Below are 27951 nucleotides of genomic sequence, written 5' to 3'. Positions count from 1 at the left end.
AGCGTGCCCCCCTTTCAATGCAGAGAGACCAGCGTGCCCCCTTTCAATGCACAGTGACCAGCGTGCCCCACTTTCAATGCAGAGAGACCAGCGTGCCCCCCTTTCAATGCAGAGAGACCAGCGTGCCCCCCTTTCAATGCACAGTGACCAGCGTGCCCCCTTTTCAATGCACAGTGACCAGCATGCCCCCTTTCAATGCACAGTGACCAGCGCTGCGTGCCCCCCTTTCAATGCACAGTGACCAGCGTGCCCCCCTTTCAATGCAGAGAGAGCAGCGTGCCCCCTTTCAATGCACAGTGACCAGCGTGCCCCCCTTTCAATGCACAGTGACCAGCGTGCCCCCCTTTCAATGCACAGTGACCAGCGTGCCCCCCTTTCAATGCACAGTGACCAGCGTGCCCCCCTTTCAATGCACAGTGACCAGCGCTGCGTGCCCCCCTTTCAATGCACAGTGACCAGCGCTGCGTGCCCCCCTTTCAATGCACAGTGACCAGCGCTGCGTGCCCCCCTTTCAATGCAGAGAGACCAGTGTGCCCCCCTTTCAATGCACAGTGACCACAGCATTGCCCCCAATCATTGCAGAGTGCCAGCCACAACATTGCCCCCAATTGCAGAGTGCCAGCCACAACATTGCCCCCAATTGCAGAGCGCCAGCCACAGCATTGCCCCCAATTGCAGAGCGCCAGCCACAGCATTGCCCCCAATTGCAGAGCGCCAGCCACAGCATTGCCCCCAATTGCAGAGTGCCAGCCACAGCATTGCCCCCAATTGCACAGTGCCAGCCACAGCATTGCCCCCAATTGCAGAGTGCCAGCCACAGCATTGCCCCCAATTGCAGAGTGCCAGCCACAACATTGCCCCCAATTGCAGAGCGCCAGCCACAGCATTGCCCCCAATTGCAGAGCGCCAGCCACAACATTGCCCCCAATTGCAGAGCGCCAGCCACAACATTGCCCCCAATTGCAGAGTGCCAGCCACAACATTGCCCCCAATTGCAGAGCGCCAGCCACAGCATTGCCCCCAATTGCAGAGTGCCAGCCACAACATTGCCCCCAATTGCAGAGCGCCAGCCACAGCATTGCCCCCAATTGCAGAGTGCCAGCCACAACATTGCCCCCAATTGCAGAGCGCCAGCCACAGCATTGCCCCCAATTGCAGAGCGCCAGCCACAACATTGCCCCCAATTGCAGAGTGCCAGCGATCCCCCCCGCGAGACCCATGCACTTACCTCACGGAAGGTCTCGCAGTCGGCTCCCCGCGTCTCCGAGTCCTCCCGCGGAGCCTCCTTCTCGTCCAACGGCACGGTGTTTGCCTTTCGTCCAATCAGGACGCGGGAGGACCCGCTCCCTGATTGGCCAGGAGGAGGATCATGTGACAATAGCGAATTCTCATTCGCTATTGTCACAGAATGGGCGGGCCGTGGCGCCACGTCTGCCCGAGCGCGGGACATTCAATTGTCCTGCGCGTCCTCAGACGCGCAGAGGGATTCAGCCGGTTCTGCAAACTTGCAGAAAGTTAGCAACCGGTTCTATGGAACCGGTGCGAACCGGCTGAATCCCACCACTGTATATATATATATATATATATATATATATATATCTCAAAAAGTAGCCAGTCTAAAACCCAGTCTTAGTTTGTAGGGTTCAATAGTGAGTTTGCCCACCCTTTGCAGCTATAACAGCTTCAACTCTTCTGGGAAGGCTGTCCACAAGGTTTAGGAGTGTGTCTATGTGTGTCAAACATTCCTATAGGCACACTCCTAAACCTTGTGGACAGCCTTCCCAGAAGAGTTGAAGCTGTTATAGCTGCAAAGGGTTGGCCAACTCAATATTGAACCCTACGGACTAAGACTGGGATGCCATTAAAGTTCATGTGTGTGTAAAGGCAGGTGTCCCATAGTGTATGTAAACCCGGTATCTGGATTGTGCACAGCTGCTGACAATTTTATGTTTCATGTTATATTTTATATGATATATATATATATATATATATATATATATATATATATATATATATATATATATGTGTGTGTGTGTGTGTATGTGTATGATTTTTATATATATTTATTATTATTAACATGTATAATATTATTATGAAAAAAAAAAAAAAAATATATATATATATATATATATATATATATATATATTATAAAATATTTTTTTTAATACAAACAACAATCAGAACCTGAATCGCATCCTCCTGCATGGGCGCTACTCCCAGATATCAGGGTGGCCGCAAGTGGCAAATAGTGGGATACTATTGACGTTTACAAACTTTTCATAACACCGGTATTGGGGCTTGTTCACAAAATCATCAGTTGAGCCTTGGTTTTACCAACCTTCGACTGCCCCGCTAAGCTGCAACGGCAGCCAGATGGGAGTTGTACACATGCAGCGGAAAAAGTATTCCCCATGTCACCATCGGTGGGCAGTACAGCTGCCAAACATGGCCCATTCAGGTTAATAGCACCACTCTGCAATCGTGTGTAATGCGCGCAGTTGCAGTGTGGAGGTGCAGACTTTTCTAGGTTAAAACAGGTCACCACTGCACTGCTATCACCTCCCAGGTGCTTGTCGATAACCCTCTGAAAAGCAAACCATTGCAGATCGCTTTTCAGCAGGGTGTCAAGAGCTGCTGCTAGCATGAATGAGCCCTTCTTGTGTTACAGATGGATACAAAATCTTAGTCTCCTGACTCAGAGCACTGAGTATATTTACTTTCTGTGCTGCGCAACATCGCATATCCCTGCCAAAGGCAATCATCAGCGGCAGTTCATAGGATTATTCTCTGTCGGATGTACCTACTTGTAATACCGGTATGCAGCTGGTAATACCGGCAGGACTATTCATAATGTGTTAGTGCTCATTCCATCCGCAAGTGACAGCAAGCAACAGCTGTGTTATAGTCTCTATATGCTTAAGAACCTTCGACCTGAATGAGGAAATACAAAGGAGGGGTGTCCATGGGTGATGATGAGGGGTGTCCATGGGTGATGATGGGGGGGGGTGTCCATGGGTGATGATGGGGGGGGGGGGGTGTCCATGGGTGATGATGGGGGGGTGTCCATGGGTGATGATGGGGGTGTCCATGGGTGATGGGGGGGGGGTGTCCATGGGTGGCGATGGGGGGGGGGGGTGTCCATGGGTGGTGATGGGGGGGGTGTCCATGGGTGGTGATGGGGGGGTGTCCATGGGTGATGATGGGGGGGGGGTGTCCATGGGTGATGATGGGGGGGGTGTCCATGGGTGATGATGGGGGTGTCCATGGGTGATGATGGGGGGTGTCCATGGGTGATGATGGGGGGTGTCCATGGGTGATGATGGGGGGGGGTGTCCATGGGTGATGATGGGGGGTGTCCATGGGTGATGATGGGGGGTGTCCATGGGTGATGGGGGGGTGTCCATGGGTGATGATGGGGGGGGGGTGTCCATGGGTGATGATGGGAGGTGTCCATGGGTGATGATGGGAGGTGTACATGGGTGATGATGGGGGATGTCCATGGGTGATGATGGGAGGTTTCTATGGGTGATGATGGGGGGTTTCTATGGGTGATGATGGGGGGTTTCTATGGGTGATGATGGGGGGTGTCCATGGGTGATGATGGGGGCGTGTCCATGGGTGATGATGGGACGTGTCCATGGGTGATGATGGGACGTGTCCATGGGTGATGATGGGACGTGTCCATGGGTGATGATGGGGGGGTGTCCATGGGTGATGATGGGGGGGTGTCCATGGGTGATGATGGGACGTGTCCATGGGTGATGATGGGAGGTGTCCATGGGTGATGATGGGAGGTGTCCATGGGTGATGATGGGAGGTGTCCATGGGTGATGATGGGGGGTGTCCATGGGTGATGATGGGGAAATCTGGACCAGAAGAGGAAACGCGCTAAATCTGATCCATAGATGGATCTACATTTGGCTGGCTCAGCAAGGACCGACCGAATTTCGATCACTGTGTGACAGAAGTCGAATGCTTGTGTTGCCATAGTAATGCCCATATCTGATTATTTTGAGGGGAAAAAAAAATATTCAACAGGCATTACGCTCATCACAAGTACCCAATAAAATCAACGGGACTATGCTGGTGGCTATGATGGTTGCAGCCTGGTATTTCAATGTAAAGTCCCCCTCGGGGGTAAAAAAAACAGGCATTTGTTCCAGCAGGGGGCAGTATCACCTTCTTTGTACAGGTTTCCTTTCCCTGTCTTGTTCACATCCCGTAGGTTCTACATATGAGTTTTCTTTAGAGGTGTGGATGCTCCAACTGTGCCTGAAATCCCATTTTTTTTTACTGCGGTGACTATGGCAGAATGTGCCCCTGGCACAGCTAATGATAGTACAAGTAAAAAGGGTGACAACTCTGCAGCTAAATTCAATAAGCGTTGTCATCTCATTGGTACCCTCCTCTGCCTTCTACATCATTGAGCAATGACTTGGAGGTCAGCAGTAGGAACCAATGAGCAGTAAAGGGAACACAGACCAGTGTTTGTTTCCCTGGGGACTTCAGATGTTTTTTGTAAACTGAGCAGGTTTTGGTGAAGGAGGCAGCTGGAAATGTCAGGATTCACAGTCTTTCTTAACAGGTATGTCTGCTTGGAGTCGGTTCGAACTACAAACCCAATTCCAAAAAAGTTGGGACACTGTACAAAATATGAGTAAAAAAAGGAATAGACTAATTTAGAAATCTCATAACCTTATATTTTATTCACAATATAATCTAGATAACCTTTTAAATGTTGAAAGTGAGACATTTTGAAATGTCATGCCAAATATTGGCTCATTTTGGATTTCATGAGAGCTACACATTCCAAAAAAGTTGGGACAGGTAGCAATAAGAGGCCGGAAAAGTTAAATGTACATATAAGGAACAGCTGGAGGACCAATTTGCAACTTATTGGGTCAATTGGCAACATGATTGGGTATAAAAAGAGCCTCTCAGAGTGGCAGTGTCCCCCAGAAGCAGTGTTAATTTTGGCAGCAAATTTCAATTTAGTTTTAGTCTTAGTCTTAGGACTAAAATGGCATTTTAGTTTTAGTCCTATTTTAGTCTTCTGCAAGTGTTTTAGTTTTAGTCGTATTTAGTCGACTAAAACTCCAGTATATTTTAGTCGACTAAAACGCCCTACATTTTAGTCGACTAAAACTTATTTTAATCATCTATAATCAAATGGGTGTAGTTCAATTGTAATTTGTAATGCATTATTTCAGCATTTCTCTACAATTTCCAAACTCATTATATACTACTGCTGGTCCTGGACTGAAAAATCTAATATGTTATTATTTATGCTTTGAGCATGCACCAGTGTTAATTTTTGGCAGCAAATTTCGATTTAGTTTTAGTTATAGTCTTTTGACTAAAATGCCATTTTACTTTTAGTCGTATTTTAGTCTTAAGACTAAAATGCCATTTTAGTTTTAGTCGTATTTTAGTCATCTGAATTGTGTTAGTCGACGAAAACGTTTTAGTCGGTTTTAGTCGACGAAATTAACACTGCCCAGAAGTCAAGATGGGCAGAGGATCACCAATTCCCCCAATGCTGCGGCGAAAAATAGTGGAGCAATATCAGGAAGGAGTTTCTCAGAGAAAAATTGCAAAGGGTTTGAAGTTATCATCATCTACAGTACATAATATCATCCAAAGATTCAGAGAATCTGGAACAATCTCTGTGTGTAAGGGTCAAGGCCAGAAAACCATACTGGATGCCGGTGATCTTCGGGCCTTTAGACGGCACTGCATCACATATAGGAATGCTACTGTAATGGAAGTCACAACATGGGCTCAGGAATACTTCCAGAAAACATTGTCGGTGAACACAATCCACCGTATCATTCGCCGTTGCCGGCTAAAACTCTATTGGCCAAAAAAGAAGCCATATCTAAACATGATCCAGAAACACAGGCGTTTTCTCTGGGCCAAGGCTCATTTATAATGGTCTGTGGCAAAGTGGAAAACTGTTCTGTGGTCAGACGAATCAAAATTTGAAGTTCTTTTTGGAAAACTGGGACGCCATGTCATCCGGACTAAAGAGGACAAGGACAACCCAAGTTGTTATCAGCGCTCAGTTCAGAAGCCTGCATCTCTGATGGTATGGGGTTGCATGAGTGCGTGTGGCATGGGCAGCTTACACATCTAGAAAGGCACCATCAATGCTGAAAGGTATATCCAAGTTCTAGAACAACATATGCTCCCATCCAGACGTTGTCTCTTTCAGGGAAGACCTTGCATTTTCCAACATGACAATGCCAGACTACATACTGCATCAATTGCAACATCATGGCTGCGTAGAGGAAGGATCCCGGTACTGAAATGGCCAGCCTGCAGTCCAGACCTTTCACCCATAGAAAACATTTGGCGCATCATAAAGAGGAAGATGGGACAAAGAAGACCTAAGACAGTTGAGCAACTAGAAGCCTGTATTAGATAAGAATGGGACAACATTCCTATTCCTAAACTTGAGCAACTTGTCTCCTCAGTCCCCAGATGTTTGCAGACTGTTATAAAAAGAAGAGGGGAGGCCACACAGTGGTAAACCTGGCCTTGTCCCAACTTTTTTGAGATGTGTTGATGCCATTAAATTATTTTTCCCTTAAAATGATACATTTTTTCAGTTTAAACATTTGATATGTCATCTATGTTGTATGCTGAATAAAATATTGAAATTTGAAGCTTCCACATCATTGCATTCTGTTTTTATTCACAATTTGTACAGTGTCCCAAGTTTTTAGGAATCGGGTTTGTACAATACCTGCCACTTCTCATGCACTGTTACCTGTAGTAATTACTTTCCACCACTAGATGTCCTCTGTCTTTCAAATTGATTTTAATCCAGAAGACTGAGGACATCCTGTGAGTGCAATGTGTCATGGGACTGCCCCACCGGTGACACCACGGCACTCTACACTCACATACAGTGATGGAGCAAGTGTTGCTGACCTGGTTGATGGATTGCCCACCAGCCTCAGGAGGAGATCTGCAGAAGAGGAGGACCCTATGTATTGTGTGAACTAGGGATAGACCGATATGTTTTTTTCAGGGCCGATACCGAATTGAATATCCCAAACAAAAAAACCCTTCAAATGATGCACTCACATAATAAGCATGTATAAAAGCGTGTATGAAGTGGTTAACCTGCATCCGGTAGTCGTTCTCCCGCTTACAATCTGCTCGCCGCCTGGTACCTAGTCGGCAAACTTCCGGGTGTGACGTACAGGGTAACCTTGGTGACCGTGTGACCACGCACTGACGCGTTTCGTCAGCAAAGACTTCAACTGAAGGCGTGGACACACGGTACGGTCATTCCAATTTATCATCTGAGGAGAAGGGCAGTGCTGGTCTACAATCCACTGACGTAGACCGTACGAAACCAATGTACTTCCGCCCTTTCCTCCTAGATCAAAGTAATATGCTTCCGCCCTTACTCCGCATCACCTCCTTCTCGTGTCTGTTTAACCCCGCAATGACCGACTGCTCAGTCTTAACAGGTCCCAGTCCAGAACATCCAATAATTGGAGGATCACGCGCACATACATCTCTGCAATCTATATCTGCTGAAACAAACCTCAATATCGGCAGAAGCAGCAGAGGACGGATAGATATAGCGCAATGGCTGCATTTATACAATTCCACATGCCCAATGATTCATAAAATGAATAATACATCATGAAGAATAAATACAGCATAAACACCAACAATGAATACAATATTTGCTAAATTCGATTAAAAAGCAGTTAAAAATATAAATACATGTAAAACAGCTTATAATAAATATTACATCTCCCATATCGTATTAACAACAGGGAAAAAAATATATTTTGAGATAAAAAATTATTAGATGTCCATACACGGAGAAAGATTTGAATAAAACACCGATAACCTAAAATCGATCAATATCCTAAAATGTATTCCAAACTTCCTTCACGCAGAAAAAGAATATAGATAAAATTTTAGTAATTGCTAATGAAGCAATTAATATCTAGGTCGATATTCCTCAGATGAAAAATTGGAATGACCGTACCGTGTGTCCACGCCCTCAGTTGAAGTCCTTGCTGACGAAACGCGTTTTTTGTTTGGGATATTCAATAAAATTGGAGTTATACAGGATTACACTATGTGGCTTTTGTCAATCTATTTTCATGCACCACGGTATATGTTGAGTGAGTCCTGTCCACTATTGTGAGGAGAGGGTTTTGAAGATATGCTCATCCCCTCTTTTGAATAATACAGGCTTGTGATTAAGTGGCCTCTGGTAAGTGTATTACCATAAGGCGTGCACAGCGGTGAGGTGGAGGCTTTCTGTGAGTCGGATGCACTATTTTGGATGATCTTATTGTCTCTTTATCCTTGGATCCTTACCTTGTTGTATTGGACTGTGTGCACGAACTCTTCCACATTATCACCAAACATCAAAGACTCTACCATCCTTGTTTTATATTATATTATGCTATTTGTTTGGATTTGTATATTTTTATGATATACCAGCGCTGCTAGTGTATTTTTTAGGGTGGTTACGTGTACCTTCACAATCACCTTTTTGAATACACCTGCTTTTCATTTTATGGTTTTTATAGCAGCAGCTTACGGTCCTCTTTCAAATTTTATTGGTAGTAGGACCATCTGTTCTGTTTCCTTTGAGCGCTAGGTGAGTGGGGTTTTTTTGTGTTTGATTTTATCCTACTCCTAATTTTACTGGTACTGAACATGTTAATTTTTGTTTAATGCTTAATGGCTGGCTTGCTGCCACCCTGTGGTGGGTGTCTAGTTGGCTGGCACCCTGTGGTGGGTGGGTGGCTGGCTGGCACCCTGTGGTGGATGGCTGGCTGGCACCCTGTGGTGGTTGGGTGGCTGGCTGGCACCCTGTGGTGGATGGCTGGCTGGCACCCTGTGGTGGATGGCTGGCTGGCACCCTGTGGTGGGTGGCTGGCTGGCTGGCCCCCTGTGGTGGGTGGCTGGCTGGCTGGCCCCCTGTGGTGGGTGGCTGGCTGGCTGGCCCCCTGTGGTGGGTGGCTGGCTGGCCCCCTGTGGTGGGTGGGTGGCTGGCTGTCTGGCGCCCTGTGGTGGGTGGGTGGCTGGCTTTCTGGCGCCCTGTGGTGGGTGGGTGGCTTGCTGTCTGGCACCCTGTGGTGGGTGGCTGGCTGGTACAGGGCCTGTGGGTGGCTGGCTGGCTCGCTGGTACAGTGCCTGTGGCTGGTACAGGGCCTGTGGATGTGGGTGGTTGGCTGGCACCGGCCTGCTGTGGGTGGGTGTATGGCTGTAATACACTCCCACGAGACTAGTCCCGACTCCAGATGAGGCTGTCCAAGGCGAGGAGGCCGGCCTAAGAAGGCAGAATGAAGTCACAAAAATATCGGCTATATCGGCCAGTTCCGGGGGTCGATACCGATATATCGGGAAAAGTGCATATTGGCCACCGATATATCAGCCTTGCCGATAATCGGTCTATCCCTTGTGTGAATGGCCATGAGATCTGTAAAAGGAAGTATATGATTCCACCACTAGATGTCCTCAGTCTTTCAAGTTGAATTTAACCCAGAAGACTGAGAACATCCTGTAAGTTCAAGGTGTCATTGGACCGCCCCCCTGGTGACAGCATTGCACTCTACACTCACATACATTGATGGAGCAAGTGGTGCTGACCTGATGATGGATCGCCCATCAGCCACGGGAGCAGGTCTGCAATGGAAGGGGACCCTATGTATCGCGTGAACGGCCATGAGATCTGTAAAAGGGAACTATATGATTCCACCATTAGATGGTCTTCCAAGTTAAATTCAACCCAGAGGACATCCTGTGAGTGCAAGGTGTCATAGGACTGCCCCACTGGTCACACCACATCACTCTACACTCACATACATTGATAAAGCGAGTGGTGGTGATATAAAGATGAATCGCCCACCAGCCTCGGGAGGAGATCTGCAGAAGATAAGGACCCTACGTATCATGTGGATGGCCATGAGATCTGTAAAAGGGAAGAATATAATTCCACTACTAGATGTCCTCAGTCTCCCAATTTGAATTTAACCCAGAGTACATCCTGTGAGTGCAAGATGTCATGGGACTGCCCCCCTGGTGGGGTGACACCACAACGCTCTACACTCAAATACTTTGTTAGAGCTGGTGGTGCTGATGGGGTGACTGATTGACCACCAGCCAAGTCAAGATACAGTGGGTACGGAAAGTATTCAGACCCCCTTAAATTTTTCACTCTTTGTTATATTGCAGCCATTTGCTAAAATCATTTAGGTTCATTCTTCTTCCTCATGAATGTACACATAGCACCCCATACTGACAGAAAAACACAGAATTGTTGACATTGTTGCAGATTTATTAAAAAAGAAAAACTGAAATATCACATGGTCCTAAGTATTCAGACCCTTTGCTGTGACACTCATATATTTAACTCAGGTGCTTTCCATTTCTTCTGATCATCCTTGAGATGGTTCTACACCTTCATTTGAGTCCAGCTGTGTTTGATTATACTGATTGGACTTGATTAGGAAAGCCACACACCTGTCTATATAAGACCTTCCAGATCACAATGCATGTCAGAGCAAATGAGAATCATGAGGTCAAAGGAACTGCCTGAAGAGCTCAGAGACAGAATTGTGGCAAGGCACAGATCTGGCCAAGGTTACAAAAAGATTTCTGCTGCACTTAAGGTTCCTAAGAGCACAGTGGCCTCCATAATCCTCAAATGGAAGACGTTATGGACGACCAGAACCCTTCCTAGAGCTGGCCGTCCGGCCAAACTGAGCTATCGGGGGGGGAGAAGAGCCTTGGTGAGAGAGGTAAAGAAGAACCCAAAGATCACTGTGGCTGAGCTCCAGAGATGCAGTCAGGAGATGGGAGAAAGTTGTAGAAAGTCAACCATCACTGCAGCTCTCCACCAGTCGGGGCTTTATGGCAGAGTGGCCCGACGGAAGCCTCTCCTCAGTGTAAGACACATGAAAGCCCACATGGAGTTTGCTAAAAAACACCTGAAGGACTCCAAGATGGTGAGAAATAAGATTCTCTGGTCTGATGAGACCAAAATAGAACTTTTTGGCCTTAATTCTAAGCGGTATGTGTGGAGAAAACCAGGCACTGCTCATCACCTGTCCAATACAGTCCCAACAGTGAAGCATGGTGGTGGCAGCATCATGCTGTGGGGGTGTTTTTCAGCTGCAGGGACAGGACGACTGGTTGCAATCGAGGGAAAGATGAATGCGGCCAACTACAGGGATATCCTGGACAAAAACCTTCTCCAGAGTGCTCTGGACCTCAGACTGGGCCGAAGGTTTACCTTCCAACAAGATAATGACCCTAAGCACACAGCTAAAATAACGAAGGAGTGGCTTCACAACAACTCTGTGACTGTTCTTGAATGGCCCAGCCAGAGCCCTGACTTAAACCCAATTGAGCATCTCTTGGAGAGACCTAAAAATGGCTGTCCACCAACGTTTACCATCCAACCTGACAGAACTGGAGAGGATCTGCAAGGAGGAATGGCAGAGGATCCCCAAATCCAGGTGTGAAAGACTTGTTGCATCTTTCCCAAAAAGACTCCTGGCTGTATTAGATCAAAAGGGGGCTTCTACTAAATACTGAGCAAAGGGTCTGAATACTTAGGACCATGTGATATTTCAGTTTTTCTTTTTTAATAAATCTGCAACAATGTCAACAATTCTGTGTTTTTCTGTCAGTATGGGGTGCTATGTGTACATTCATGAGGAAGAAGAATGAACTTAAATGATTTTAGCAAATGGCTGCAATATAACAAAAAGTGAAAAATTTAAGGGGGGTCTGAATACTTTCCGTACCCACTGTATCTGCAGAGGAAGGGGAAGTATATAATAAAAAGTACAAAATATATAGAAAATGAAAAGATGTCACTCAAAAGTGGGGGGGGAAATCTGGGAACTGGACAAAATCTTCCCTTGCAGTGTGCGCCCCCTGGCTGCCCCTTCATGCATAGTTGTGCAGAGAAACTTCTTTGGTTGCCAGTCTAGCACTAAGCCAACCAATCCAATCAAAGTCCATTCATAAATAGGGGCAGGCCAGGGACAGTAAGGCTGGGAAGGAAAGATCTATTCTAGATGATCCTGGGCATCCTTCAGCCAGTAAAAGATGCAAACTCTATTTGACTTGCTGCAGCTTCCAATGCAGTGCAATCAGACTAAGCCAATTCAGTACAGAAGAGCAGCCTCTAAAATTGTGCAAAACTAAAGTGGGGAAAAAAAAAAAAAAAAAAAAAACATAAAATAATTCAAAAATGTATAATTTAAAACCTATTTATTTTATTTTTTTTAAATCGAAGTGTTATTTTAATACAGCAACAGATATGAATTATTATTAGTAACTGCAATTCCCTTGTAAATTTCACACCAGACGCTGATCTCCTTATATAGTCTCGTAATTACCGTAAAAGGTTTCCAAAAACACATTTGTGTCCAAATGCGATTTTGCTGAATTGAAGTTTGCTGGCAGGCATTGCGGTGTTCTTTTTAGTTAGGAATGAACGTTGTCTGGGCAGCACACGAGGAATCTCTGGGAATGGGATGACTCCTGCAGAGCCGGGGACGGCTCTCTGTGTGCAGACAGAGGTCATTGTTTTGGAAACTCCCAGTGTTATATAACCAGAAAAACATGCGAGGACAACGGGACGGGAGCATTCACTTAAAGCAGGCCTGTCAAGTCTTAAAGTTGACCTTAAAGGACAATTCCAAATGACCCTTCCACTGGGGTCCCCCCTCCCCCTTCCCCCTCCTAATTTTTGTATAACCGCCAGTAAAAAGAAGTTATCCTTGTACCAACATGACTGCATACATATGGTAGTATGCTGCCATGGATTGGCCCCATCATTACGGTAAATGTTTAGTACAATTTTCCTTTTTGCCTGGCACCAACATGGCAGTGTACACATGGTTAAATTATGCCATTAATTGGCCCCATCAAAGAAAAAATACAAAGTATTTGATACAATTTTCTTTTTGCCTGGCGCCAACATGGAAACATACATATGGTAGTATGCTGCCATGGATTGGCCCCATCAAAGGAAAATTACGGTAAGTATTTAATACATTTTTCTGTTTTCCTGGTGTCAACATGACTGCATACAGTGCCTTGAAAAAGTATTCATAACCCTTAACCACTTGCCGACCGCCGCCCGACTACATACGGCGGCGGTCAGCGCCTCCCAGGCAAAGTGACGTACCGGTACGTCACTAGCCTGGGAGCGAATAGGGGGCGCACGCGCACCGCCGGAGGCACGCTCCCACCCCCGCTCGTGCCCAAAGAAGCCGGCGCGTGTTGGTTCCTCCTGCTGACCTCCAACGGGTCCGCCGGTCTCTCGCAATCGTCGGGTGGAGAGGGGGAAAGGCAGGCGGCTAATGTAAACAAAGCCGCCTGTCATTCTCCCCTGTGTAAAAGCACTGATCACTCGGTCCTGCTATGTAGGACCGTTGATCTGTGCTGTTACACACAAAGCCACATCCAATCACAGTTAGAAGCACGTCCCTAGGGACACACTTAACCCCTCCCTCTCGAATAAAGTTAACTCCTTCCATCCCAGTGTCATTTTTACAGTAACAGTGCATATGTATAGCACTGATTACTGCAGTAATGTCACTGGTACCCCCAAAAGTGTCAAAAATGTCAGTCAAGGGTCCGATCTGTCCGCCGCAAAAAAATCGCAGATCGCTGCCATTACTCGTTAAAAAAACAAAAAACAATAAAAATGACAAAAATCTTTCCCTTTGTTAGTAAACGCAGTAAATTTTGCGCAAAATACGCTTTTTGAGATTTTTTTTTTTTTTTTTTTACCAAACCTATGTAGCAGAAAACAAATTGGCCTAAAATGTAAAAAAATTTTGATTTTTACATTTTTTTGGGGGGGAATTTCATATAAAAAAATTTGAAAAATATTGTTATTTTTGCAAAATTGTCGCTATTTTTTTGTTTATAGCGCATGATCAAAAATTTGCACAGGTGATCAAATACCACCAAAAGAAAGCTTTGTTTGTGGGAAAAAAAGGACGTCAATTTCATTTGGGTACAGCGTCGCACGACCACGCAATTGTCCGTTAAAGTCACGCAGTGCCGAATCGCAAAATAGGCCCTGGTCAGAAAGGGGGTAAAATCTTCCGGGGCTGAAGTGTTTAAATTTTCCAAATTTTTGTCATGTTACGACCAAAAATGTAAATGTACTTTATTGGGATTATTGGGATTTTTTTGTGATTGACCAACACAAAGTGGCACATAATTGTGAAGTGGAAAGAAAATTTCAAATTGTTTTTCAAAATTTTTTACAAATAAATATGTAAAAAAGTGTGGCGTGTATTTGTATTCAGCCCCCCTGAGTCAATACTTTGTAGAACCCCTTTTTGCTGCAATTACAGCTGCAAGTCTTTTTGGGGATGTCTCTACCAGCTTTGCACATCTAGAGAAGGACATTTTTGCCCATTCTTCTTAGGCCCTTTTTACTCTAGTGGAACCAATTGCCTCCAGAAGTCACCTAATTAGTAGAAAGAGTCCACCTGTGCGTAATTTAATCTCCGTATAAATACAGCTGTTCTGTGAAGCCCTCAGAGGTTTGTTAGAGAGCCTTGGTGAGCAAACAGCATCATGAGGGCCAAGGAACACACCAGACAGGTCAGGGATAAAGTTGTGAAGAAGATTTAAGCAGGGTTAGGTTATAAAAAAAATATAACAAGCTTTGAACATCTCACGGAGCACTGTTCAATCCATCATCCGAAAATGGAAAGAGTATGGCACAACTGTAACCCTACCAAGACATGGCCGTCCACCTAAACCAGGGATCCTCAAACAACCGACCTCCAGCTGTTGCAGAACTACACATCCCATGAGGCATTGTAAAACTCTGACTTTCACAGACATGACTAGGCATGATGGGAATTGTAGTTCCTGAACAGCTGGAGGGCCGTAGTTTGAAGACCCTTGACCTAAACTGACAGGCCGGGCAAGGAGAGCATTCATCAGAGAAGCAGCCAAGAGGCCCATGGGAGCTCTGGTGGAGCTGTAGTTGTCCACAGGACAACTATTAGTCGTGCGTTCCACAAATCTGACCTTTGTGGAAGAGCGGCAAGAAGAAAGCCATTGTGGAAAGAAAGCCATAAGACGTCAGTTTACAGTTTGTGAGAAGCCATGTGGGGGACACAGCAAACGTGGAAGAGGGTGCTCTGCTCAGATGAGACCAAAATTGAACTTTTTGGCCTAAAAGCAAAAGGCTATGTGTGGCATAAAACTAACACTGCACATCACCCTGAACACACCATCCCTACTGTGAAACATGGTGGTGGCAGCATCATGTTGTGGGGATGCTTTTCTTCAGCAGGGACAGGGAAGTTGGTCAGAGTTGTTTGGAAGATGTATGGAGCTAAATACAGGGCAATCCTTCAAGAAAACCTGCTAGAGTCTGCAAAAGACTGGGACGGAGGTTCACCTTCCAGCAGGACAATGACCCTAAACATACAGCCAGAGCTACAATGGAATGGTTTAGATCAAAGCTTATTCCAGTGTTACCAACCCATCACATTAAAAATCACTGACACGACACCCAAAATTTACTGGCACAGCCAAGTTTTTACTGGAATTTCCAAAACTTACAAAAATAAACATTTTTAGTGCACATTTCTGTATTTATGCTACAAACAATTACAATATGCAATTAACAGTGTGATTTGGGGGGGACTTCAAGGTAAAATAATATTTGTTATTTTTGAACCAGTGAGAGCGGGTTAATATAACCCATCATTTTTGTCACCTGCAGTGGTTATAGAAAAAAAAACACGCGTTACATCACAACCCTTCTAAAATAATCCCATTTTGTTGCGTTGCAACCTGAAATGGAAACAGATGCAAGGCCCCCTTTACATTAAAGTTTCCTCTTACATCAGAGTCTTTCCCAGTTGCATTAGCATCCCATACTCTGGTTGTTAGTGGGGAGCCCCAGTAACATCCCCCCTTAGTAAGAGGGGATGTTACTGGGGCTCCCCACTGACAACCAGTGTAAGAGGGGATGTTACTGGGGCTCCCCACTGATAACCAGTGTAAGAGGGGATGTTACTGGGGCTCCCCACTGATAACCAGTGTAAGAGGGGATGTTACTGGGGCTCCCCACTGATAACCAGTGTAAGAGGGGATGTTACTGGGGCTCCCCACTGATAACCAGTGTAAGAGGGGATGTTACTGGGGCTCCCCACTGACAACCAGTGTAAGAGGAGATGTTACTGGGGCTCCCCACTGACAACCAGTGTAAGAGGGGATGTTACTGGGGCTCCCCACTGATAACCAGTGTAAGAGGGGATGTTACTGGGGCTCCCCACTGACTACCAGTGTAAGAGGGGATGTTACTGGGGCTCCCCACTGACAACCAGTGTAAGAGGGGACGTTACTGGGGCACCCCACTGACTACCAGTGTAAGAGGGGATGTTACTGGGGCTCCCCACTGACAACCAGTGTAAGAGGGGATGTTACTGGGGCTCCCCACTGATAACCAGTGTAAGAGGAGATGTTACTGGGGCTCCCCACTGACAACCAGTGTAAGAGGAGATGTTACTGGGGCTCCCCACTGATAACCAGTGTAAGAGGGGATGTTACTGGGGCTCCCCCATTGACAACCAGTGTAAGAGGAGATGTTACTGGGGCACCCCACTGACAACCAGTGTAAGAGGGGATGCTACTGGGGCTCCCCACTGACAACCAGTGTAAGAGAGGATGTTACTGGGGCTCCCTGCTGACAACCAGTGTAAGAGGGGATGTTACTGGGGCTCCACGCTGACAACCAGTGTAAGAGGGGATGTTACTGGGGCTCCCCGCTGACAACCAGTGTAAGAGGGGATGTTACTGGGGCTCCCCACTGATAACCAGTGTAAGGGGGGATGTTACTGGGGCTCCCCACTGATAACCAGTGTAAGAGGGGATGTTACTGGGGCTCCCCACTGACAACCAGTGTAAGAGGAGATGTTACTGGGGCTCCCCACTGACAACCAGTGTAAGAGGGGATGTTACTGGGGCTCCCCACTGACAACCAGTGTAAGAGGGGATGTTACTGGGTCACTGCAGACAGCAACCTAACCCGTTGCTTACCATACTACAGTCACCCCACTGACAACCAGTGTAAGAGGGGATGTTACTGGGGCTCCCCACTGACAACCAGTGTAAGAGGAGATGTTACTGGGAGCCCCTATAACATCCCCTCTTACACTGGTTGTCAATAGGGAGACCCTGTAACATCCCCTCTTGGCCCCTACCCCACAGAGAGATCAGTAGAGAGGCCTACAGTAATAATAACTCAAAACATATGCTTGCTGAAATTACTTTCCTTTAAAAGCATATTCATAATTTTTTTCTCTCTTAGTATTCTAAATTGATGGTAGGTAGGTACTGTTGCTCGGAAATGTAAGTGCTGCCTGCCAACCAAGTTGCTGTTGCCAACAACACCTATCTCTTCTATTGCTGACTAAACCAATGGCGCTTTTCCACTGCATGGAACCGAACAGTTCGGCTCGCTTTTGTGCTTTTCCACTGCTGGTACCGCATGGTACGGTGTAGGAACGGTTCGGTACGGTACGGCGGCGCTTTTTCACTGCATGGAACCGAACGGTACGGCTCTCAAAAACAGTACCACCTCGATTGTGGTTCCAACAGGTACCATACCCGGTACCATATCCCACAATCCTTTGCATGCAGTCACTACTAGTCACTGATTGGTCAGAGAATCCCACCCACCCCCTTGTTATCCCACCCACTTAACTTTAGTACTACTTAAGTGGAAAAGCAAACCATACCGTACCGAACCGCTCCAACACCGTACCATGCGGTACCAGCAGTGGAAAAGCAAACCGGGCCAAGCAGGGCCGAGTAGAGCCGAGCCGGTACTTGCAGTGGAAAAGTGCCATAAAACAGTACCACCTCGATTGTGGGTCCAACAGGTACCATACCAGTACCATATCCCACAATCCTTTGCATGCAGTCACTACTAGCCAATGATTGGTCAGAGAATCGTTGTTATCCCACCCACTTAACTTTAGTACTACTTTAGTGGAAAAGCAAACTGTACCGTACCGTTCCAACACCGTACCATGCGGTACCAGCAGTGGAAAACCAAACAGGGCCAAGCAGGGCCGAGTAGAGCCGAGCCGGTACTCGCAGTGGAAAAGTGCCAAGACAACTAGATTTTTAGGACCAAAAAAAGCACATACAAGCTTTTTTTCACGGTGCACAAATGCAAAGCGAGTGACTCAGTCTATATAACAGGCAAAACTGCGATCGTAAAGTAAGTATTATTTAAATGTAGGTAATACTACTAGTAGCAGAGACAGAGTAGTAGTAATTACATTTAAATAATACTTACTTTAGGATTGAAGTTTTGCCTCTGTGTGATATATGACTGAGTCTGACTTTGCATTTTTGCCTGTGGCTGCTGTGCACTGTGAAATAAAACTTGTATGTGCTTTTGTTGGCCCTAAAAATCAAATTGTTGTCTTGGTTTAGTCAGCAATAGAAGAGACAGGTGTAACACCAATCTCTTCTAATAATTGCCGACTAAACCAAGACAACAATTCGATTTTTAGGACCAACAAAAGCACTGCACTGTCTGAGTGACTCTCCAGGACTGGTGGTGAGGAAGGTAGCTGTTAACCACTTGCCGACCGTCGCACGACTATTTACGGCGTCGGTCAGCCCCTCACAGGCAAAGCGGCGTAGGACTACGTCACTAACCTGTGAGGCTCTAGGGAGCAAGCGAGCGCCGCTTGAGGCACGCTCCCGCTCGGTCACGGACCCCCCCCCCCCCCCGCGCGCGTGTGTGCCTGGCGGACCCGATGTCCGCCGGGCAATCGCGATCGTCCGTTACACCAGAAGAAAGGCAGGCGGCTAATGTAAACAAAGCCGCCTGTCATTCTCCCCTGTGTAGGAATGGAGATCACACGGTTCTGCTATGTAGGACCGTTGATCTCTGTTCTTACACCTACAGCCAATCACAGTTAGAATCACGCCCCTAGGGACACACTTAACCCCTCCCTCTCAAAAAAAGTTAACCCCTTCCCTGCCAGTGTCATTATTGCAGTAACAGTGCATATGTATAGCACTGATTACTGTAGTAATGTCCCTGGTACCCCCAAAAGTGTCAAAAATGTCAGTCAAGGGTCCGATCTGTCCGCCGCAATGTCGCAGTACCGCAAAAAAAATCGCAGATCGCCGCCACTACGCGTTAAAAAAAAAACAACAAAAATGACAAAAATCTTTCCCTTAGTTAGTAAACGCAATAACTTTTGCGCAAACCAATCAAAATACGCTTTTTACGATTTTTTTTTTTTTTTTTTTTTTTACCAAACATATGTAGCATAAAACATATTGGCCTAAAATGTTAAAAAATTTTGATTTTTACATATTTTTTTTTGGGAATTTCATATAAAAAAAATGTGAAAAATATTGTTATTTTTGCAAAATTGTCGCTCTTTTTTTGTTTATAGGTCAAAAAGTAAAAATCGCACAGGTGATCAAATACCACCAAAAGAAAGCTCTGTTTGTGGGAAAAAAAGGACATCAAATTAGTTTAGGTACAGCGTTGCACGACCGCGCAATTGTCCAGTAAAGTCACGCAGTGCCGAATCGCAAAATAGGCCCTGGTCAGGAAGGGGGTAAAATCTTCCGGGGCTTAAGTAACGCTGTGCTGGCCTGGTTTGAAAAAAAAATGACTGTTCACCGCGGGCCCTATCTGGCTCCAGTCCTCTGCTCTGTCCTAGTGTCTCCTCTCTCCTCCACTCTGCAGTCACACCACACACCTGATGACATGACAGTCTCTCTCTTCTGTCTCCTCCAGTCTCCCCCCCCCTCTCCAGCTCCCAGTCCACTGTCCTCCTGCACTAACACTAGTCCACCCACCCACGTCTGACTCTGTCTGACTTCCACCACCATGACAGTCTCTCTCTGTCACTCAGACTCCGTCCGGCTCCGTCCAGCCATAGCCACCGGCTGACCCGATGATGATGTTGGTGATGGACCTGGCCCCCTGAGCCCCCTCCTGCCGTTCAGTCACCTTGTGCCAGCCGAGTTGACTCTGCGATTTGTAAAAAAGTAAAAAAAAATTTTTTATTTATTATAATTATTTATAATTTATATTTATTTATAATTTTATTATAATTATTTTATAAAATTATAATTATATTTATTATAATTATTATATAATTTATTATAATATTATAAATAAATAATAGAAAACAAATACATTTTAGAGACACCCATCCCCCCACAAATTTTCACATTTTTTTACGGATAAATATGTGAAAAGTGTGGCGTGCATTTGTATTCACCCCCCGGAGTCAATACTTTGTAGAGCCCCATTGCCCTGCAATTACAGCTGCAAGTCTTTTTTGGGGATGTCTCTACCAGATTTGCACATCTAGAGAGGGACATTTTTGCCCATTCTTCTTTGCAAAATATCTCAAGTCCTGTCAGATTGGATGGAGAGCGTCTGTGAACAGCAGTTTTAAAGTCTTGTCACAGATTCTCAATTGGATTTAGGTCTGGACTTTGACTGGGCCATTCTAACGCATGCATAAGCTTTGATCAAAACCATTCCATTGTAGCTCTGGCTGTATGTTTAGGGTCGTTGTCCTGCTGGAAGGTGACCCTTCCGCCCCAGTCTCAAGTCTTTTGCAGACTCTAACAGGTTTTCTTCTAAGATTGTCCTGTATTTCGCTCAGTCCATCTTCCCATCTACTGTGACCAGCTTCCCTGTCCCTGCTGAAGAAAAGCATCCCCACTACATGATGCTGCCACCACCATGTTTCACGGTGGGGATGGTGTATTCAGGTTGATGTGCAGTGTTAGTTTTCCACCACACATAGCGTTTTGCTTAGGCCAAAAAGTTCAGTTTTGATCTCATCTGACCAGAGCACCTTCTTCCACGTGTTTGCTGTGTCCCCCCACATGGCTTCTCTCAAACTGCAACCGGAACTTCTTATGGCTTTCTTCTTGCCACTCTTCCATAAAGGGCAGATTTGTGGAGCACACGACTAATAGTTGTCCTGTGGACAGATTCTCCCACCTGAGCTGTGGATCTCTACACCTCCTCCAGAGTTACCTCCAGTGGTCCTTCCGGCTCATTCCACCTGAGTTCTCTCTTCCCTCTTCCCTTGATGCTGTTGGCTGAGCAGAGCTGGGGCAAGATCATTTAGAGCCCAGGGCAAACTGCACCCCCCCCCCCCTAGATGTATGAGCATCATGTGTCAGCACCCCCCCCCCCAAGATGTTTGAGCATTATGTGTCAGCAACCCCCCCCCCCCCCCCCGAAAAAATAAAAATTGCGCACCAATTGGCATGCTTACCCTCTAAGCATAAATTCCCCTCCCCCCGGTGCAAATCTGATTCTCCTGCTAAATAACCCCCCCCCCCCCAAAAAAAAAAATCACCCCTCTTAGCGCAAATCCTCTACCTTTCAAATCCCTCAAATTTCCTCTTAAAGTGCACATCCCCCCATCCCCCCCCCCAGCAAAAACCCTCCCCCCCCCCCAAAAAATGCTCCCTCCTACCACAATTCCCCTTCCCCTCTTGCAGGGAAATTAAACAAAGTGATCGTTCCCTCTGTTCAATGCCCTGTGTTGTTTATTAACACAGGGGTCTCTGCTGTGATTGGACACAGCTCATCAGCAGGCAACTGGCTGTAAATCATTGGCTAGGATCTGCGGACAAACTGCCACTGCATGCAATCACGGGGGACTAGGCGGGTGAGGGCATGAAACCCGGAAAACACGCAGTAATGCATGGGTACGTCTCAGTGTCTGTAGGAGCCGCTCCATTGCAGTTTATTGGCACAGCAGCGGGTCGGCAATTGGTTAAGATAAGTCGGTTCCCATATATCTGGCCCTCCCCCTATGTGAAGTATTAAGGGGTACAGAGTGCTTCTGGTTACTCATTAACAAAAAAAATTACAAAATAATAAAAAAAACACACTTTGCTAAAGTCCTTTTATGTAAAAAAAAAAAAAAAAGCCCCCCCCCCCCAAAAAAATAAAAAAATAAAAAATCTCCCAGTGTAAACCCATTATCAATCATGTCATCTAGTGATGTAGAGCCATGAAAATTATGATGAATGCCGATCTTGATGATCCACGCAGACAACCTTCTCCCAACGGACTTTGGTTGCAGCTGACAGATTCCCTGCAAACACCTCTATATAAATAAATGGGTGAGGATGCTGGCTGCTGTCATTGACTACATTTGACCTTGTCTAGTCAATGACATTAGCCGGCCTCCTTAACCCCTGTTTTTTTTTTTATGTTCAGCTGCTGGTTGGACAATCCCCTTGCTGGCTTGCATTTTCCAGCCCTTGGGGTACTAGTTCATCCACTGATACCAAAAACGGGGCATAATTCTTCCTCACTGACACCAATGAAGAGGTACTATTCCTCACAAAGACATCACTGATGGGGCATAATTCTTTCCACTGACCCCAACAATTGGTGCCAATGACACCAATGATGGGGCACAATTCCTCCCAATGACACTAGCAATTGGGCCCAGTGGCACCAATGATGGGGCACAATTCTTCCCACTGACACCAACAGTTGGTGCCAATGATGGGGCACAATTGCTCCCAATGACACTAACAATTGGGCCCAGTGGCACCAATGATGGGGCACAATTCTTCCCACTGACCCCAACAATTGGTGCAAATGACACCAATGATGGGGCACAATTCCTCCCAATGACACCAACGATGGGGCACAATTCCTCCCAATGACACCAACAATGGGGCTCAATGGCACCAATGATGGGGCACAGTTCCTCCCACTGACATCAATGATGAAGCACAATTCCTCCCAATGACACCAACAATTGGGCCCAATGGCACCAATGATGGGACACAGTTCTCCCGCTGACACAAATAATGGGGCACAATTCTTCCCACTGACACCAACAATTGGTACCAATGTCGGGGCACAATTCCTCCCAATGACACCAAAGATGGGGCACAATTCCTTCCAATGACACCAACAATGGGGTCTAATGACACCAATGATGGGGCACAATTCCAATCCACTGACATCAATGATGGGGCACAATTCCAATCCACTGACATCAATGATGGGGCACAATTCCAATCCACTGACATCAATGATGAAGCACAATTTCACCCAATGGCACCAATGATGGGGCACAATTCCTCCCACTCACCCCAAAGACAGAGCATTGTTTCTCCCCATTACCTTTTTCTACTCTCAGTGGCCGCAGCCCCCCCCCCCCTAAAGTCTACAGTACAGCAAACTGGCCCCCTGGTTAGAAAGTTTAGAGACCCCTGACCTAGGCTGATATGCTGGCTCAGAGATGTCACAATCCCTGGTGCCTGCACATCCTTGGCTATATACTGTATATAGGTGAAATAAGGCCAGCAGCTTGATCTTTCGTAAATATTGAGTTTATGGAAATGAAAGGTGTTGTACAAAGTGATACAGGGCTTATGTATTTTGGGTGTGTGGATCCAGTTTCCAGCTTTCTTTTACCTATATGTTTGCTCGGTTGCTAGGACGACACTCCAAGCCAGTGCACCGACCGCTCATCACCTTGGGAAATTACAACATGTTTTCTAAACTACACTGCTCAAAAAATTTAAAGGAACACTTTTTAATCAGAGTATAGCATCAAGTCAAATAAACTCCTGGTATAATTATCTGGTCAGTTAAGTAGCAGAGGGGGTTGTTAATCAGTTTCAGCTGCTTTGGCGTTAATGAAATTAACAGCATGTGCCCTATATGGGCAATAATGAAAGGACCATCAAAACGGGAATGGTTTAACAGGTGGAGGCCACTGACATTTTTTTACCTACTCCTCTTTTCTGACTGTTTTTCACTCGTTTTGCATTTGGCTAGGGTCAGTGTCACTACTGGTAGCATGAGGCAATACCTGGACCCTATAGAGTTTGCACAGGCAGTCCAATTCCTCCACAATGGTACATCATTACATGCCATTGCCGGAAGGTTTGCTGTGTCTCCCAGCACAGTCTCATGAGCATGGAGGAGATTCCAGGAGACAGGCAGTTACTCTAGGAAAGCTGGACAGGGCCATAGAAGGTCCTTAACCCATCAGCAGAACCAGTATTTGCTCCTTTGTGCAAGAAGGAACAGGATAAGCACTGCCAGAGCCCTACAAAATGACCTCCAGCAGGCCACTGGTGTGGATGTCTCTGACCAAACAATCAGAAACAGACTTCATGAGGGTGGCCTGAGGGCCCGACGTCCTCTAGTGGGCCCTGTGCTCACTGCCCGGCACCGTGGAGCTTGATTTGGCATTTGCCATTGAACACCAGAATTGGCAGGTCCGCCACTGGTGCCCTGAGCACATGTGACAGACATGAAAGGGTCTGGAGAAGCTGTGGAGAACGTTATGCTGCCTGTAACATTGTTCAGCATGACCAGTTTGGTGGTGGGTCAGTGATGGTCTGGGGAAGCATATCCATGGAGGGATACACAGACCTCTACAGGCTAGACCAAGAATGAGCAAACTACGGCCCGGCGGACCTTTTAATCCGGCCCGCAGAGCGCTAGCTAATTTATTCATTTACAGTGGCGGCCGATCCTAGGCTTCAGCAAAGGGTGGACCCGGGGCACAGAGCAGTGCGCCCCGAGACCCACCCATTGTGTGACAATAGCGAATTAAAATTCGCTATTGTCACACGGATCCTCCTCCTGGCCAATCAGGAAGCGGGTCTTATACCCGCTTCCTGATTGGCCGCAAGGCAAACCCCATGCCATTGGCTGAGGAGGAGGTGGGAGGACTCGAGACGCCGGGGGACTGAGGAGAAGCCGCCGCCGCTGCTGCTGCACTGGTCTGGGGGGGGCACACTGCATTGAAGGGGGCACGAACGCTGGTCTCTGCATTGAAGGGGGCACGCACGCTGGTCTCAGCATTGAAGGGGGCACGCACGCTGGTCTCTGCATTGAAGGGGGCACGCACGCTGGTCTCAGCAATGAAGGGGGCACGCACGCTGGTCTCTGCATTGAAGGGGGGCGCGCACGCTGGTCTCTGCATTGAAGGGGGCGCGCACGCTGGTCTCTGCATTGAAGGGGGCACACTGGTCTCTGCATTGAAGGGGGCACACTGGTCTCTGCATTGAAGGGGGCACACTGGTCTCTGCATTGAAAGGGGGCACACTGGTCACTGTGCATTGAAAGGGGGCACGCTGGTCACTGTGCATTGAAAGGGGGCACACTGGTCACTGTGCATTGAAAGGGGGCACACTGGTCACTGCATTGAAAGGGGGCACGATGGTCACTCTGCATTGAAAGGGGGCACACTATACTTAATTACTGAAGGCCCTTTTCACACTTTTGTGACCTCAAAGTCACGCAATTTTTTACAGCGTTTTTCGCCATCTACTCTTGGTCCGGCCCCCGGGTCCAATATATGAACCCATTGTGGCCCTCGAGTCAAAAAGTTTGCCCACCCCCGGGCTAGACAAAAGGCACCCTGACTACCATTGGGTATCGGGATAAAATCCTTGGACCCATTGTCGGTGGTGCAGTGAATCCTGGGTTCCTTACTTGTGCACGACAAAATCCGGCCACATGTGGCGAGAATATGCAGCCAGTTACTGCATATTCTTACATATGCAGCATGATATCTTTTCCCCCATTGAAATCTGATGTGTTTTTCAAAGTTTTCCTTTTTAACCTTTTTAAAAAGTGTATATTTAAGCACATCCTTGGCTGTTTTCACAAATGTCGGACACAGATCCGCATCTGCTGTATCCTCTCGCCTCGTGACTTGATACAAAGTTACATTGTACAGCCTGATCACTGGGGGAGGGGAGCCTGAGGAAATGCTTCTTGCTGCGTGGCATCGCCTAGGTTTAGTCACTGACTGGTGTTTAAGGGAGGGCTTTTTAATGATAAAATATGGAGCTTTTTCCAAAAAAAAAAAAAAAAAAATGCTCCTGTTGCTGTATAGGTGATGTGATGGAAAAGGTCCACTCAACCTCCAACCTCCTTATATTCAACCTCCAACATAAGCTTTATATTGGAGGTGGAATATAAGCCCCTTTACCGGTACAGAAAACACATAAATGGATATGAAGGATTCTGTCCTACGTTTCTGGGCTGCCTTCTGGTTGGGAAGGCCGGGCTGTGGCAGCGTGCCATCACTCTATATGAATCATTTTTCCTGAGTGGCGTGGCTGAGCCGGGCACTCCCTGTGGTTTCACTACAAAGCTCTGACGGTAATTCTAGAAACTCTGCAGATCTTCCGATGAATGAATGGCCGCCGCTCAGCCAGGACCTCTACTCTCTATTAAAGGGCCAGTCCAACCCAACCTGACACCGGCATGTATTTTCTAAGGGCTCACCACCATGAAGTCTGACTCACCATCCTCCAGCTGAAGTCCACATAGTATAAAAACAATAGAACCCCCCCCCCCCCCCCCCCCATCAGGGACATTAACCACTTCTGGACCGGAAGGATTTGCCCCCTTAATGACCAGGCCATATTTTGCGTTTCGGCACTGCGTTATTTTAACGGACAATTGCGCGGTCGTGCGACGCTGTACCCAAATAAAATTGATGTCTTTTTTCCCCCACAAATAGAGCTTTCTTTTGGTGGTGTTTGATCACCTGTGCGACTTTTATTTATTGCGCTACAAACAAACAGAACGACAATTCTGAAAAAAAAAACAATATTTTTCACATTCTGATATTATAACATTCCCAAAAAAAATAAAAAATCTAAATTTTGTAACATTTTAGGCCAATTTGTTTTCTGCTACATATTTTTGGGAACAAAAAATCGCAATAAGGGTATTTTGATTGGTTTGCGCAAAAGTTATTGCGTCTACTAACTACAGGAAAGATTTATGTCATTTTTATTGCTTTTTTTTTACTAGTAATGGCGGCGATCTGCGTTTTTTAGCGGGACTGCAACATTGCGGCGGACAGATCGGACCCCTAACTGACATTCCTGACACTTTTGGGGGCACCAGTGACATTACTACAGTAATCAGTGCTATACATATGCACTGTTAGTGTAATAATGACACTGGCAGGGAAGGGGTTAACACAGTAAGTGATCAAGGGGTTAAATGTGAGCCTAGGGGAGTGATTCTAACTGTGGGTGGGTGTAGCTTGTGGAATGACCATAGAGACATGTAATCCTATATAGAAGGATCACAGGAGCTCTGTGATCATTTCAGGGAGAACGGTCAGCTGTGTTCACAACAGCCGACCGTTCTTCTCTCTCATCGGGGAACAATCGCGGGTTTCAGGCAGCAATTGGAGCCACCTGAGCCGTGCATCGGAGTCCCCGCTGCCGAGTGGGGGCGGGAACGTGCCGCTGGTGGTGCGCACTCGCCCCCTAGCTGCAGGCACGCGACCGACCTAGCCCTAGGTCGGTTCGCGCAGGAGGGACAGACTGCCACAGTATGTTTGCGGCGGGCTGTCCGGAAGCGGTTGAAGGGTAACTCCACTTTCGTGGGGAAAAAAAATAGCAAATAAAGAAAAACAATATAGCGTATACAATTGTGACACAAGTCATATTGTAATTGATTGTTATAAAAAATGACCTTTTCTTTTCCATCTGCAGCTGTTGTAATTTTCTGAAAATGCAATACAATATGGCCACCTGGAGCTGTTCTGTACACAGAATGTATACTGACCACACCCCCAGAAATATAATTTTAGGGCTTGTGTGATTGGCTCACCAATTTTCCCAGAAGTCTATAAGTTAGGTTTCTGGCATCCCTTGTAACAAAAATCTCATTTTTTGGTGAGATTCTCCCAATAGGAACACGTCTAAAGGGATGCAGGCTCAGCAGATTTCCTCATTAGTGCCCTGCAGCTGCCACAGCTGATAGATAATTATGAAGCCACTCCCTTTAGACCCACTCAGCACAGAGGAACAAACAATGATTTCTTCAGAATAACAAAAGGTCGGAATCTGCAACAACGTTTGGTAAAATCCTTG

At 46.5% G+C, this 27951-nt stretch overlaps 1 protein-coding gene and 1 long non-coding RNA gene across 3 annotated transcripts in view; one reads left to right on the top strand and one right to left on the bottom strand.

Annotated features, from left to right (window-relative positions):
- Positions 1-27951, top strand: part of PLD2 (phospholipase D2) — a 148867-nt gene that overhangs the window by 14340 nt on the left and 106576 nt on the right. The window lies entirely within an intron of this gene.
- The window catches only part of LOC309552384, an 879384-nt gene continuing 856191 nt past the window's right edge, over positions 4759-27951 (bottom strand). Inside the window, exons 2-3 of the long non-coding RNA XR_014225136.1 lie at positions 5495-6549; positions 4759-4934 (exon numbers count right to left, since the gene is read on the bottom strand). This is a non-coding gene — a long non-coding RNA (uncharacterized lncRNA). The remainder of the gene's footprint in view (positions 4935-5494; positions 6550-27951) is intronic.

Source organism: Pelophylax lessonae, assembly GCF_965119305.1.
Source record: "Pelophylax lessonae genome assembly, chromosome: 4".
NCBI classification, from domain to species: domain Eukaryota; kingdom Metazoa; phylum Chordata; class Amphibia; order Anura; family Ranidae; genus Pelophylax; species Pelophylax lessonae.
This window is presented reverse-complemented; position numbering and strand designations above follow the sequence as displayed.